A 12,907-nucleotide genomic window follows, 5' to 3' on the forward strand; every position below is an offset into this window, starting at 1 on the left:
GGGACATTAGTTTGTAATTACCTTTGCTTGCCTTCAGAAAATGGTACCGGTTTTACTTATTTTTATTATTTGTATTTGTCTGAAGTACTTGTATAGCGCAAACCTAGCCACAAGAGCAGTGGAGCACTCCACAATTAAACACAGCTAACATTGATTGGACGAGAGGTACAGAAGTAAATGAGGAAGTGAAAGAGAGATATTGATCTGACGCAACTCTGAAGAAGTGAGTTTTTAGATCTACTTCGAAAGTTTCTCAGTATCTTTGTTCATGTGCACCTAAGACTAGATTGAACAAGGACTCTGAAGTTCTGTACAGAGCTCACAGTAAAGGAGACCAGGAAAGGGACCGCTTACTCAGAAAAGCATAGTTTGAAGACTAGATTTTTAGATTAGATATATTCTGAAACTTATTAGCTTCATCCATGTGCACCTAAGTGTATATTGAGCATGGACTCTGAACTGCTATCTTAATTAAATAAATACTTTTGCACCTCTTGGTCAGCACGCATATTCATGTTCACCCCTAGGAAAGTTACTTAATTGGGCTATGCACACCCTCTTTTATTTGCCTCGATTGACACCCAGTTCCTAAAACAAGCACATGATCAATGTATATGTATTTCTCAAACATTGCTTCTATTACTGGTGCAAATGCTGCTGTTTGAGCTCTCAAGAATAAATAAATACATTTTAAAGCTGCAGCAGCCATACCACATAGCTCTAGTCAACAGGGTTGGTGAGTATACAAAATCTCTGTTTAGGTGATATGTGCGCGCTGAAACACATAGGTTAGCTCCCAAAAATACATTTTGTTCTAAAATTTAGGAAATCTACTGCAGGAGCACAACTTTCAGTGTTGGGTTTAACAATCTGGAATGAAATACTATTGGAAATGGAAACTACTAAAAATCATAAATAAATGACTTGACTTCATTACAGACCCTGTTTGGGCAGTCTGGGGCACACAGGGACTACAGCACCTCAGCCATGGTGTTTGTGGACAAATGCCACTGTTGTCCCGAGGCCCATGTTACTATGGTGCTGCTAACTGGGAAAAGTAAACCCATTCTGCACTTAACTCAATCGCCACCCGCCTCCAGTCTACCAAGCGCACCAAGGAACTATTCGTCATTGTCAGAGAATTCTCCTTCCCTGACGTCGTTGAAAACACCATCCAGCTCTCCCAATCCCTTTGCAACTCATTCGCCAACTTCTTCCATACCAAGATTGCCAACATCTACAAATACTTCGAACTCCAACCGCCGCCGAACTTCCCCGCTCCTCCCACCAACCTCCCACCCTATTTCCTGACCGACTGGACACCTCCCTGCGCCGAAACCACAACATCCACCATGTCCTCCATCCACTCCGGAGCTTCCACTAACCCCTACCCCCTACCCCTACCCCCACCACACCCTTAACCTCATCACCAGTCGACTTCACTATGGGAACGCCCTCTATGCCGTAACCACCACCCTCCTCCTCAAGTGCCTCCAGACAATCCAGAACGCAGCAGCAAGAATCATCCTGGACCTGCCCAGAGAATCCCACAACACCCCCACTTCTTTAGCCTGCACTGGCTTACCATCAAGAAGAAATGCCACTTCATGCTGCTCATGCACACCTAACAAACCCCTCCACAACACAGGACCAGAATACCTGAACAACCGCCTGACCTTCCACCAGCCCACCAGACACCTGCTTTCTGCCGCCCTGGCCCTCACCACCATCCCCCACATCCATGGTACCCGAGCCGAAGGACGCTCCTTCTCCCACCTCGCAGCCAAAGCCTGGAACGACCTCCCCATCCACCTCAGGACATCTACCTCCCTCACCGATTTCAGGAGTAGACTTAAGACCTGGCTGTTCGAGTAGCTTCTCACACAAGTCTCTGGATACCCCTCGGGAAGATTAGCGTGCTCTACAAGTTCTGATTGATTGATTAATTGATTGATCTCCAGCCACTGGAAGGCAGGCAATGCACTACCACTTTCTGTGAAGCTGTCCTCATCCTCCATCTCGTGCCAAGCTAAACCAGGGAAATCCCAAATGGATCCCACTGGCTTCCATGCGCCTACTCTCCCACACTAGGCATGAATTACACACAAAATACATGCACACACTCTCAACATACAAACAGGATGTCGGCACATTTTCTAGTATAAACTTAACAGCTAAACGTTATATATGTGGGGCCAGTAGTCCTCATTCTCTTCGACCCAGATAAAACGGTCTGGTCACACTAAGGAGTCACAAAATCTGGTAAATTGCCACCACTGTTGTATGTGCTTCACTCAGGACAAGGACAGTAGTCTTCTGTCCACTCTGAGGCCACACTTGTTGCACCCCTCTTGGTCATAGGACAGGTCCGGGACCTTCCATTGCCAGGAATAGGCCTAGTCCATTGTCCACATGCTGGGTTGGCTTGACACTGGGGCCACTCAAGGCAGCGGAACATGCCTGTATGCCATGCAGGGGATATTTCTCTCCCAACGTTCCTTGTGGTCACCGCTATTTGAAATTCAAAGTGTGTTTGTGTTTTACTTGCAAAGATTGCTATACAAGCAAATAAAAATAAGCACGTGAAGACAGAAATACAAAACAAGTACCAGATTATCATGACTCACTGTAAGGTTTACTTTAATGATCTTAATTGCATGGCCTCTCTGCTGGACATTTATATAGATAATTAGTGTCAGGATATGTATTTGTCTTTGGTGTTCTGTCCAGGCCTTTTTTTTTTTATCAAGAAATGAGCTAATGTCGATTGTCACAGGGTTGGTCTGAAGGAAAGTGAAGTCTCGCTAGTTCTGGAAAGGTGCGTCTAAATAGGTGCATGGCTGGATCTTCACACTAGATGTAGGGGGTAGGAGGATGGGGGAACTTCGTGCATCCTTTAAAACGCTCTCTTCGGAAGAAAGAACTTGGCCATATTCTTCCACATGCCCATTAAAACGTTTTGTCAGTCAACCCCACTACTTCTGATGTTAACATTTTTTTCAGTCTTTGTTGTAAGCTTCTCTCTCACCCTGCATATTAGTTCCTGAAAAAAAATGTTGTTTTTCTTTGGAAACAACTAGAAGTAACCGTTGGGGCGCGCAGCCGTTCAAAATGCGTGTTGCAGAGGCAAGGTGTGGTGCCTGGAAGTGGCTGATTCCTGTCACGACAGGCCGGGCATTAGCTGGCTTGCCGGGTAGCGACAGGAAGTGACAGCCGCTTTGAGGTGCCTGGAGGGTGCTACGCTCAGAGGCGTGGACGCCGAACTGCTGTTGGCGGCAGTTTGCCAACGCTAATCTGTTGTAGCATTTCAAGATGACACTCGCCTTGTTCTTCATATGCTATGAATTTGTCAAAAAAAAAAAAAAAGACTCCTTTTGGTAAAGTTCCCGTCCTATCCTAGTCTGTAGCCATACTCGCTGCATGAAATGCCTTTTTTGTACTAACTTATGTGGAAGCGAATTTTAAACTACGATGACTGAATTTTGCCATTTCGACTTCAAGAGCTGCATGAGATTCGGTGCAGTCGTTTACTTATTCGCTGACATGTCAGTGGAGTACAATGAAGCAGCTCAGTGTCACCTAATTTGACACACACCATGTTAGTTTCAGTTAGATTACTACATCTGCCCCATGTGTCATTCTGTCGTACGCCTGGTCCCGGGGATGTGATTTTTAATGACGCATGACATATTTTTCTGCCTTTTAGATTTTTTTCTGTTTTGTTTCTCCGGAGTGTCTCGCTGCCATGAGTAATCGCCCCGAACGAGCCCGAGGCAGTTTGCTCAGTAATGCTCTTAATGCACGTCTTTCTAAAAGGATGGTGGCGCGTGTGACTTTTAAAAGGTTGCTCTTGAATAACTGAAGCCCCGCGCGCCCGCTCTGTGATACTGTGCTTGGTGTAAGAAAAGTTCAGCATAGTGAACGGCTCGACTGTTTTCAGGGGTTCGAAGTTTGACTGTTGATAACGAGCCAAGAAGTTGTCTGGTTATCAATTGCTTATAGCGGCTTTTACTCTGATTGCATAAAACACACACACCTGCGTAAACTGAGTCCTGCACCCGAGCGCAAAATTGTATTTCACAAAATGTCTTAAATTGTGGGTAGTTTTAAAAGCTGCGGCAAGTGCAGAAATGCGGCACAAGCTCGGTCCCACGAATGAAAAATGCGTGGGAGTGGGGGAATATCAGTTGTGGCTCATTCGCTAAGACGGAGGATCGTTGCCCCACCGCTATTTAGCAGTGAAATAAACAGAGAATAAAATGATAATAACTCGTGTTATTATTTTATTTTCTCCTACTTCCGCAGCTTTGCGTGAGGGGGCAGGAGAGGAGTGGTAGCACCCGCCTAAGTGCGCAATGACTGCTTGGCTAGCCCTCTCGGGCCGCCCAAAACTGTCTTGTGCACTTTGCATGTTCTCCATACATGTTCTGCATGCCCAGTCAGCTTCTGAGCACTGAAACACAGCGCTCAGACCAACCACAGTGCTGCTAACAAAGCTTTGTGATTGGCTGACTGGGAGCCTGGGTGTGCTTCCTGTTGTTCAGGTCAGTGAGGGAGGACTACGGAGGAGAGACGCTGTGAGAAGGCACGTTTAAAAAAAAAAATCTTTTTTCCTTCCCCTATGTACTACATGGCCCCACCCCCTACCTCTGATCCGTGCTGGCCACCGCTGAACATATGCCAATACTCTAAAACCAAATGGACACAGAAAGATTTGCACATACAAATGGGCAGTGGCCGGTACGCCCACGCAATTACATGTGCATGCAAACAGACACAGGCTTTTGCAAGAATGCGCAAACTCTCACATTCACATACACACATAATTAGTGATTCACTTGAGAGAGGTCTGCAGTTGACCGCCTGCCTGCCGCTTGTGCTCTGTGTCTGCTATGGAGCTCTGTGGTGGTGGAGTGGACCATAGTATGGAACTTTCTTGATTTATCAGCCATGGGACTCTGCTGGGCCAAGGCAAGCAGCAGGAGGGCTATGATGGACCGGGCATTTCCCTTGAGAACTGGAGCCCTTGGAGGCTGGTTTTGAAAGCCCAGGGCAGCTCCTGGTGCCTCAGTCACTTTTCCCAGCTACCTGAGATTAATTGCGGCAGGCAGGGGAGGCATCAAGAGAGAGTAAGAGAGGAAGGGGGATAAAAGGTACAGAGAAAGCTATCAGAGTGGGAGAGAAGGGAATGAAGGGAGAGAATGCACGGATGGAAAGAGAAGGAAACAAAGGGAGCAGGGCTAGTTTGAGCATTTTTGCCACAAATGCTTTTGTGTCCTTGGTCCAGTCCTGGCTAGGGCCCACCAGAACCCATACAAGAACAAGGTATTGTCATTAAGCTCCAGGCACAGTCACAAGCAAGCAATCAGTGAAACAAGCATTGGCATAGACAATAGGTCTCGCTTTTGGACCTTGTAAGTGTTTATCCATGCAGCATATTATCCCGTGCCAGCAATCTGGGTAAGCACCAAGTTCATAACTTCAAAGATTTGATGCACTTATAAGCCCTCAAAAGATCTCACAACTCCTGTTTATTCCGTGTCACTTAAATACGAATGGCTGCCACAGACCTACAAAAAAACCTGATGACAAGTGGCCTCTACAATGAACAGAGGAGATCCAATTTCTATTAACCAGTGGAAAAATTTGCCAGACCACAACTTGCAACTTTTATACGTGTTTCTGATAAGTAACAGAAAACAACTCCAATGGAGAAGTTACTTTTTCGCACCCAACATTTCTATGAGAAATAGTGCCATCTAGCTGGGTGTGATGATAAAGGAACTAACAGTTTTATAAAATATCAAATTAGGAACAGTATAATACATTACACAAAAATAAGAACAAAAACACCATTTATGTCAGGATTTGTTTTATGAAGACATGCAAGAACGTATTGAAAACATAACTGAAGATATACAAATTGGAAATGCAAATGGGAACAAACAACATCACTAAGAGGGATGGGAGAGGGTAATCAAAATTATGAGAGGGACTGGAAAGCGGCAGGTTACAAGAAATATCAGGGAGAGGGAATGAAGGGAGCAAGCAACATTACTAGAAGGACAGGAAAGTGGCAGTTTACAATAAATATCGGCGAGAGGGACTGAATGGGGCAATCAACATTACGGAGCGGGTCGGGAAGGTGGCAGGTTACAAGAAACATCAGGAAAGGGACTGAAGGGTGGGATAAGACAAGCAACATCACAGAGAGGGATGGGAGGGCGGGAGTGGGCAAGCAACATCATTGCGACGGTTGGGAGGGCTGGCTGATGGAGTAAAGATGTACATTTTAGATAGTGTTTACTGAAGTGCAGGCAGTGGTTGCAGTTTCACTGCGGAGGTAGGGAGTCCACATATTTTGGTGCTTGGATGACTAACTGTTGGAAGTGTGGTCCTCTGTTCTAGTCACGGAGCATCAACAGCACACCATGTCCTTTTGCACACCTTTAGCTTTATCATTAAAGTCCAGAAGTCTCTCCTCATTCCCTTGCAGAGGGGTGCTCGTCATAGGTGCAGAGTTGGACACAACCTGCATGAAGGCCTTTTCTGGATTGCAGATGTTCAGAATGTGGTTCAAATGTTTCTGGATCAGTCACTGATTCCAGTTCTGCAATTTCCTATACCTGTTAGGTCTGCTGGCCTCAGCATTGTGTTGTTCCTGCACGCCAGATGCAAATGAGGACTCCTCAGTGGTGCTTGAGCAACCAGTGACTCTAGCATCAGAGGAGTAACCTGACTCTGGTACAAACTTATGCCAATGTTCTTCTGGATCTGCACTGGTTTATATGCCCTTCCCATCTTTTGATACATCATTCCTTCATCCTTCTGCTTTCTCAACCGACCATGGTTTTAGATGCCTCCTTATTTGGCTGGGGTGCTTATTGGGTGGTAGTATGGCATGAGGCTTGTTGTTTTTGTTGGAGCTGTATCATAAATATGCTGGATCTTTACATGGTTGAACTTACTGTGAACTACCTCCTTCGTTCCATCTTAGGGAACACCATTCAGTTTCTGTTGGGCAAAAAAAGCACTATCTATTATATCAACAGTTAACCTGGTGTGTGGTCTTGGACCCTCTTTTCGGAGCCGTTATATTCATGACACTATGGCAATGTGCTCTACAGTGGGGCATTTTTCTAGTTGCGGCCAACCTCGAGAGCACTTTCAAGGTGAGAGAACATCTTGAGTTGCCTCTCCCTAGAGACCATAAGTGAAAGATTCATCCCGGAGTGACAGACATGATCTTCTCCAAACTGAGGTAGTCATCTGTGGGTCTTTATGCCACAGCACTGAAGAAGGTGCTTTGGTTTGAGCCCTACACATCACTTTGAATGGTCCCTGGGGGATGCCTTCAGGTTTCAATGGACATAGGGCGTCCTCGACACATAACAGTCAATCCCACTTCTGTTGACGGTTCTGGAGATGATGCAGTGGGATCTGGCGCAATACCTCACCCAGATTAGATGGGCAACATTTATTACACAGATCTGTTGGAACTCAGCATTATATAGCTTCTTCCTCTCCGGGACAGGGTGGGCCCACTTTTCGTGCCGGATCGTCTGGTCCTGTTCTCCAGGCAAATTGTCTAATGCTGTAGTTGCACATGTGGAGATTGATCAGAACCAACTAAAGGCCTTCTATATACCAACAGAAGTGGCAGACATTATCTGGGCTGCCAAGGAAACCCACCACAAAATCTATTTATCTGGGTAAATCTGTTGATTGTTACTGTTGAAAGGGTGGGATTCATTCCAGTCCCACCTTTCAGATGTTCTGCACTTCACACAGTTTCTTGCCTGACAGGGCTTAGATGTCACTATTAAAGGGTATGTGGCTGCATAGTTGGCATTCATGTGGCTCCCTGACAAACATTCTTTACTTAAGTCACCACTTGTGGTGCGCTTTCTGAAAAGTTTGTTTAACTTCTTTCTTCCCAATCCGTTCGTTGTTCCTCAGATGGATTTGAATTTGGCGTTCACATTCGTCATGAAATCGTTATTTGAGCCAATGCACAGTTCTCGGTTTGTCTGCTATTATTGCAAACTGTATTCTTGGTGGCAGAAGCGTGGCCCTCAAAGTTAGTATACAGCAGGCCCTCTTGGTCTGACTAATTTTGACAGTGTTCTACCCAGAGAAACTGTTGCTTCATGTATCTGTCCTGCTGACAAGAACTATGCCCATCACTGTCTAGTCCTTCTTCCCTACTCCTCACCCTTCCGGAGTGCATGAATGGGTACAGAGAGTGAATCCCAGGTGTGCCACATCCTACTGCACATGACATAAGAGACTGGATGATCAGTGGTTTGTGAGACTCCAAGAAGTCAAGAAGGACAAAGCTGTAACCAAGCACCAATCTCGTATTGGGTTCCCTGTTGCATTAAGACCAACTGTACCTTGGCCAAAATAAACCTTCTGTCTGGCATTTGTACCCACTTCATGAGAGTTGTGGCTGCTTCTAGTGCCCTTAAAAGAGGTGGCCCTGTCACCGATATTTGCCGCGCTGCCATGTGACCATTGAGAACTTACTTATACTAAACATTATTGCCTCACAGCATAGGCTGTCATTGAAGGATACTTTGACAGGGCCATGTTACAAGACTTCTGTGGTTCATCAACGCTACTGAATCCCACCTCCCAGAGGAAATTGCTTTGGGACTCCTTCATAACGTGAGAAATCTGAGGGTAGAAATACACACCAGAAAAAAAGTTACTTCCCTTTTATAACAATATTTCTGGTGGAAGGTATACCTTCCTGCAGATTCTTCACCACCCTTCCGACTGTCCTGTGAGTTACTGATGTCATCAATAAGACACCAATGTATGTAAAGCGATGCCTACTGCCATCATCAGTGTCTGCACTCTCACCGTTCTTATCCGCACAGAATAAGTGGCAGAAACATATGTCAATGTGCCAGTCAGCACCTTATATTTGTGGTATCTTCACATCATGGGCTGGCGAAGCTGCTACCGAAGCCACACGGCTCCATCTCGTGGCGATGTTGAGTTATTGCAGGGGGCCAAAATGTTACCAGAGCCAGTTTGGTGCTTGGAGAATTTACATAATGTGTGGAATATGTGAAGAGATACAGTATCCACTAGAAATATAATTTTTGAAGGTAAGTTCCTGTATCTTTATGGATAATTTTGCATTGGGCTAAAGAGATGCGATTAATCATTGCCTTATTTTGTTGTGAGGAAGACTTAACTCTTTTTAGGAATGTGCGTCAAGTGGGCTGAAGTACAGAGATTGTGAATTTATTTTTACAGAGTATCAGAAGACACCTTACACAAATGTTGACTGCCTATAACATCACAGGTTTACCTTTTGTCCCACCATCAGTCCAACAGCCTTCTATTGGATGCTGAGAGGTCATGGGAAGCACAATGAATGAATACTACAGAAAATAAATATGGCTTTTTGAGCTCCGCTTTCTTCCTGCTCCTGCCTCAGTCCTCGAGATCCTTGAGCCCAGGTTTAGCAATGACGGTGCCATGGGGAAGAAGAGGGCCAGCAGGGTGGTAACAGCTGCTACCCCAGATTACCTTTAATTAAGTTCCCTGCTGCCTTTCTCCCCTTGTGTGCTTTTCATCAAGTATAACACTTTTTGGTTGGTCTCCAGTAAAGGGAAAAGTTGGATGGACTCCTCTCCTCACTTGCAATCCATTTATCCCTCTATTCTCCAAGACAATTCAAAGGAGAAAGAAAGAGCATTTGGACAGTGCAATATATGGTGAGTGACAACAGCTTTCCCAGCATATTTTCAATAAACTTTGGAATTAGAGTTCCTTGTGCTGGGCCACACTGATGCATTCAGAGACTTTAGCACCAATTGAATGTCAGTGGGTCACTTCACTGCTGGATGGCTCTCCCTCAGTCACCTCAGGGTATTTGGCCGACTTTAGTCTGGCCTTTGAGGCAATGTTCTGGCATGTGGTGGAATAGATTTGCTGCTGCCTTTAGCCCTGGATCTGGCTGCACCTCCAGTGTATGGACTCAAAGACCTCAGTGAAGAGGACCCAATATAAACACACTGCAGAAATGACCTGATCTGATTTTCCCAGTAACAATTGTTTACATTGCAACCGCAGCGTTCAGGGTGACAGGCGAAGTCATGGGAACGCTGTCCTATATTTCGGGTCCGTGTGCGGGCAGGGAGAGGCCTGGAGTATTTCTTGGCACGCATGGGAGTATCCAACTCGCATCAAATAAATTAACAGTGGCTCAGACTCGGTCTTTGCTTGTTACAGACTATTTCCGTTTACCATTGTGTAGTGACCTTTTTTGTAAAATACTAGCTATTTACCCTTTCCAAGTGGTTTGCTTGCCAGGTGTAACTTTTGCAAGAAGTGACAAGCCACTCGCGCTGCTCTGTTACTAACAGCTTGAAAATAGCAACGCTAACTTTCTCCTCAAATGAAATATTGTGGTGGTACAACCTGGTAATGTGTGGAAATTTGTTTGTTGATTATCAATATCAGTCGTGGTTGAATGTTCCTGTATTTATAAATGACACACCAATGTTGAATCCCACTGCCCTTCCTGAGGGTAATGTGGCATTCTTATGTGTATGCACATGACCTCCTCATCAATGAAGTACAAAATTTGTCGTGTTCCTCAGCTATTCTCTCCCAACAATGTGGGAGTTTCACAGGTGGGTGTTCCTCCAGAGTTAGCACTTTCCCAAACTGGAGGATTTTATGTTACTGTAAATCAGGCCATTTTCTGGGGCACTACAATCTCTCTCTCTCTCTCTCTCTCACACTCACATGCATGCATACACATTCTCTCATATCATGTCCTCAGCCAGTGACTCCGCATCTCTCTTGGTTAATGCAATGGAGATTGTTCAACTACAATTACAGACTACTCCTTTCCTCTTGAACTAATATAATGTACCTCGTTTGAGGGTCAGTGCTGCTGCTCCCTCTTCCCCGCCCAATATCTGTGTGTTTGTGGCGTTCTTGCAGTATTTGCTTGAATTTTGCGTTCAGCATTGCAGGCGAACAAGTGATCACAGATAACACAGACAAGGACGATGTAGCTGTATGTGTGCTATCATGACCAGCACCATCACACCCTCGGCCCAGTTATACTTTCCATCAATCCACTGAAGATGCGCCCTTTCCAACGCTCTAGCATTTGGGTTCGCGTATTTCTATTAATTGCTAAGGAATAGACCTTTCTGAGATAGTTTTCATGAATCTGACATGCCTTTTCATGCCATTCTGGCACTATGCTCCATCTTTTACTACTATTTTAAAATTTGAAATTGTGAATGATGAAAGTTTTAAGCTGCAGTTTTTTTACTTGAAGTGTTTTTTTAACTGGGGAGAGTTAAAATAATAATTTTGAAGGGAGAAGGAAGTTAGCTCAGTCTCTTGGTTAGTCGAAGATGGCAGAGGAGACTGAGCAGCTGTGTTTCAGTGAGCAGGAAAATAAAGCCCCAATGGACCATATGCACTGATGATGAAAATACATGGCAAGGTCCATAAATTATGTGCTGCGTCACGCTATATAAAAATACTTGAGCCGCATTACGCTAGGCTGCTCGTGTACATCCTGGTGTCTGTTGAGCAGAGCCCACCCAACTACAAAAGCCAAATGTCGGTCTTGTCTGCACTATTCCACCACAACGGGTCCATCGGGCTCCCCCACCTCTTCTAATGGCCTTCACCATTATTTTGTACCAACGCAAGCTGGTTCTAAAATTAGTTTATTTTTCCAATGGTTGAGAAACGCGGTGAACAACCATTTAACCAATGTGGGATACCCATGCATTGCCCACGGTGACTGGATGAGTAGATTAAAGTAGCTTTTGACCAATGCTGGTGGGGTCCTCCACTTCACACAGTATGTCCCTCCAATGTGTTTTAGCATTCTAAAACACCATGCATGCAGTGTCTTTGGTGAAACAAAAGAGTAATGTGCCACCATGTTAATCCATGAATTTCAAAGAAATTAATCTGCTGATTATTCTGTGTTGCCTCCCAATCTTCGGCCATTGGCTCTACTGTGTTCTATTTATTTCCAACTTGTATTTATTGGGACACGTTAGGCAGCCGTATGGTTACATACAGTAGATTGGTGGTGGCTGTGCCAAGTGATGCATTTGCATTATTCATTTTGCCATTTTTTGGTTGACTTGACAGCAGAGCTGTCTGCAACACGTGAAGTTAACAATTAAAAAAATATATATTGAGTGGACTTTGGCTTCACTTAGATGTGTATTATTCTCTCACTTCGTGGTATTGGATGTTTTGTGTATTATTCAGCTTTCCATGGAGTGCTACAATTGGACTGCATGAAGGACTGTTTCAGATCTTGAAAATACTCTCACTCGTCACAATGCATGTCAAATGAAACTATTTACCTTTGATATACATGCCTTATAGAAAAAAAAAATTTTTGCTTCTTTTTTCCCAGTGTTGGCAAAGCCAATAGTGCTGCCTTTAATGTGCTACCAGCATTTTTGCATGAGGTGTGGTACTCAGAATTTGTGAATGCCCGTTTTTACTTGCATTGGCTCATTTAACTCGGGCCCTTTGGTTTTGCCAGTGCTTGTTTTACATTAGATGTTTGCAGGTTCTGCATTCAGAGGTTGAGTGATTTCCCCAGAATTGTACAATGTTTGGCTTGCTGTCAAAGACAGGGTTGGGTCCCACGTCTACAGGTTCCATAGTAATCACTTTGATCGCTATGGCACAACTCCTGTGCCTTTATCCGGGGGTGGCAGAATAGATTCATTCACAGAACAAGCTGTTATGTTAAGCTTTTCTTTGCTGCTGTTTGTCTCCACAGCAGTTGTATTACATTCTCTCATCATAGCTTATTTCTCACACTTTTGATAGTCCTTAGCTTTTTCTCTGCTATCCACATAACGTGGGTGTTTGTCTATACTCTTTA

At 44.7% G+C, this 12,907-nt stretch overlaps 1 protein-coding gene across 1 annotated transcript in view; it reads left to right on the top strand.

Annotated features, from left to right (window-relative positions):
* The window catches only part of BNC2 (basonuclin zinc finger protein 2), a 1,107,147-nt gene that overhangs the window by 287,159 nt on the left and 807,081 nt on the right, over positions 1-12,907 (top strand). The gene's annotated exons all lie outside the window — the stretch shown is intronic.

This window comes from Triturus cristatus, chromosome 2_1 (genome assembly GCF_964204655.1).
Source record: "Triturus cristatus chromosome 2_1, aTriCri1.1, whole genome shotgun sequence".
NCBI classification, from domain to species: domain Eukaryota; kingdom Metazoa; phylum Chordata; class Amphibia; order Caudata; family Salamandridae; genus Triturus; species Triturus cristatus.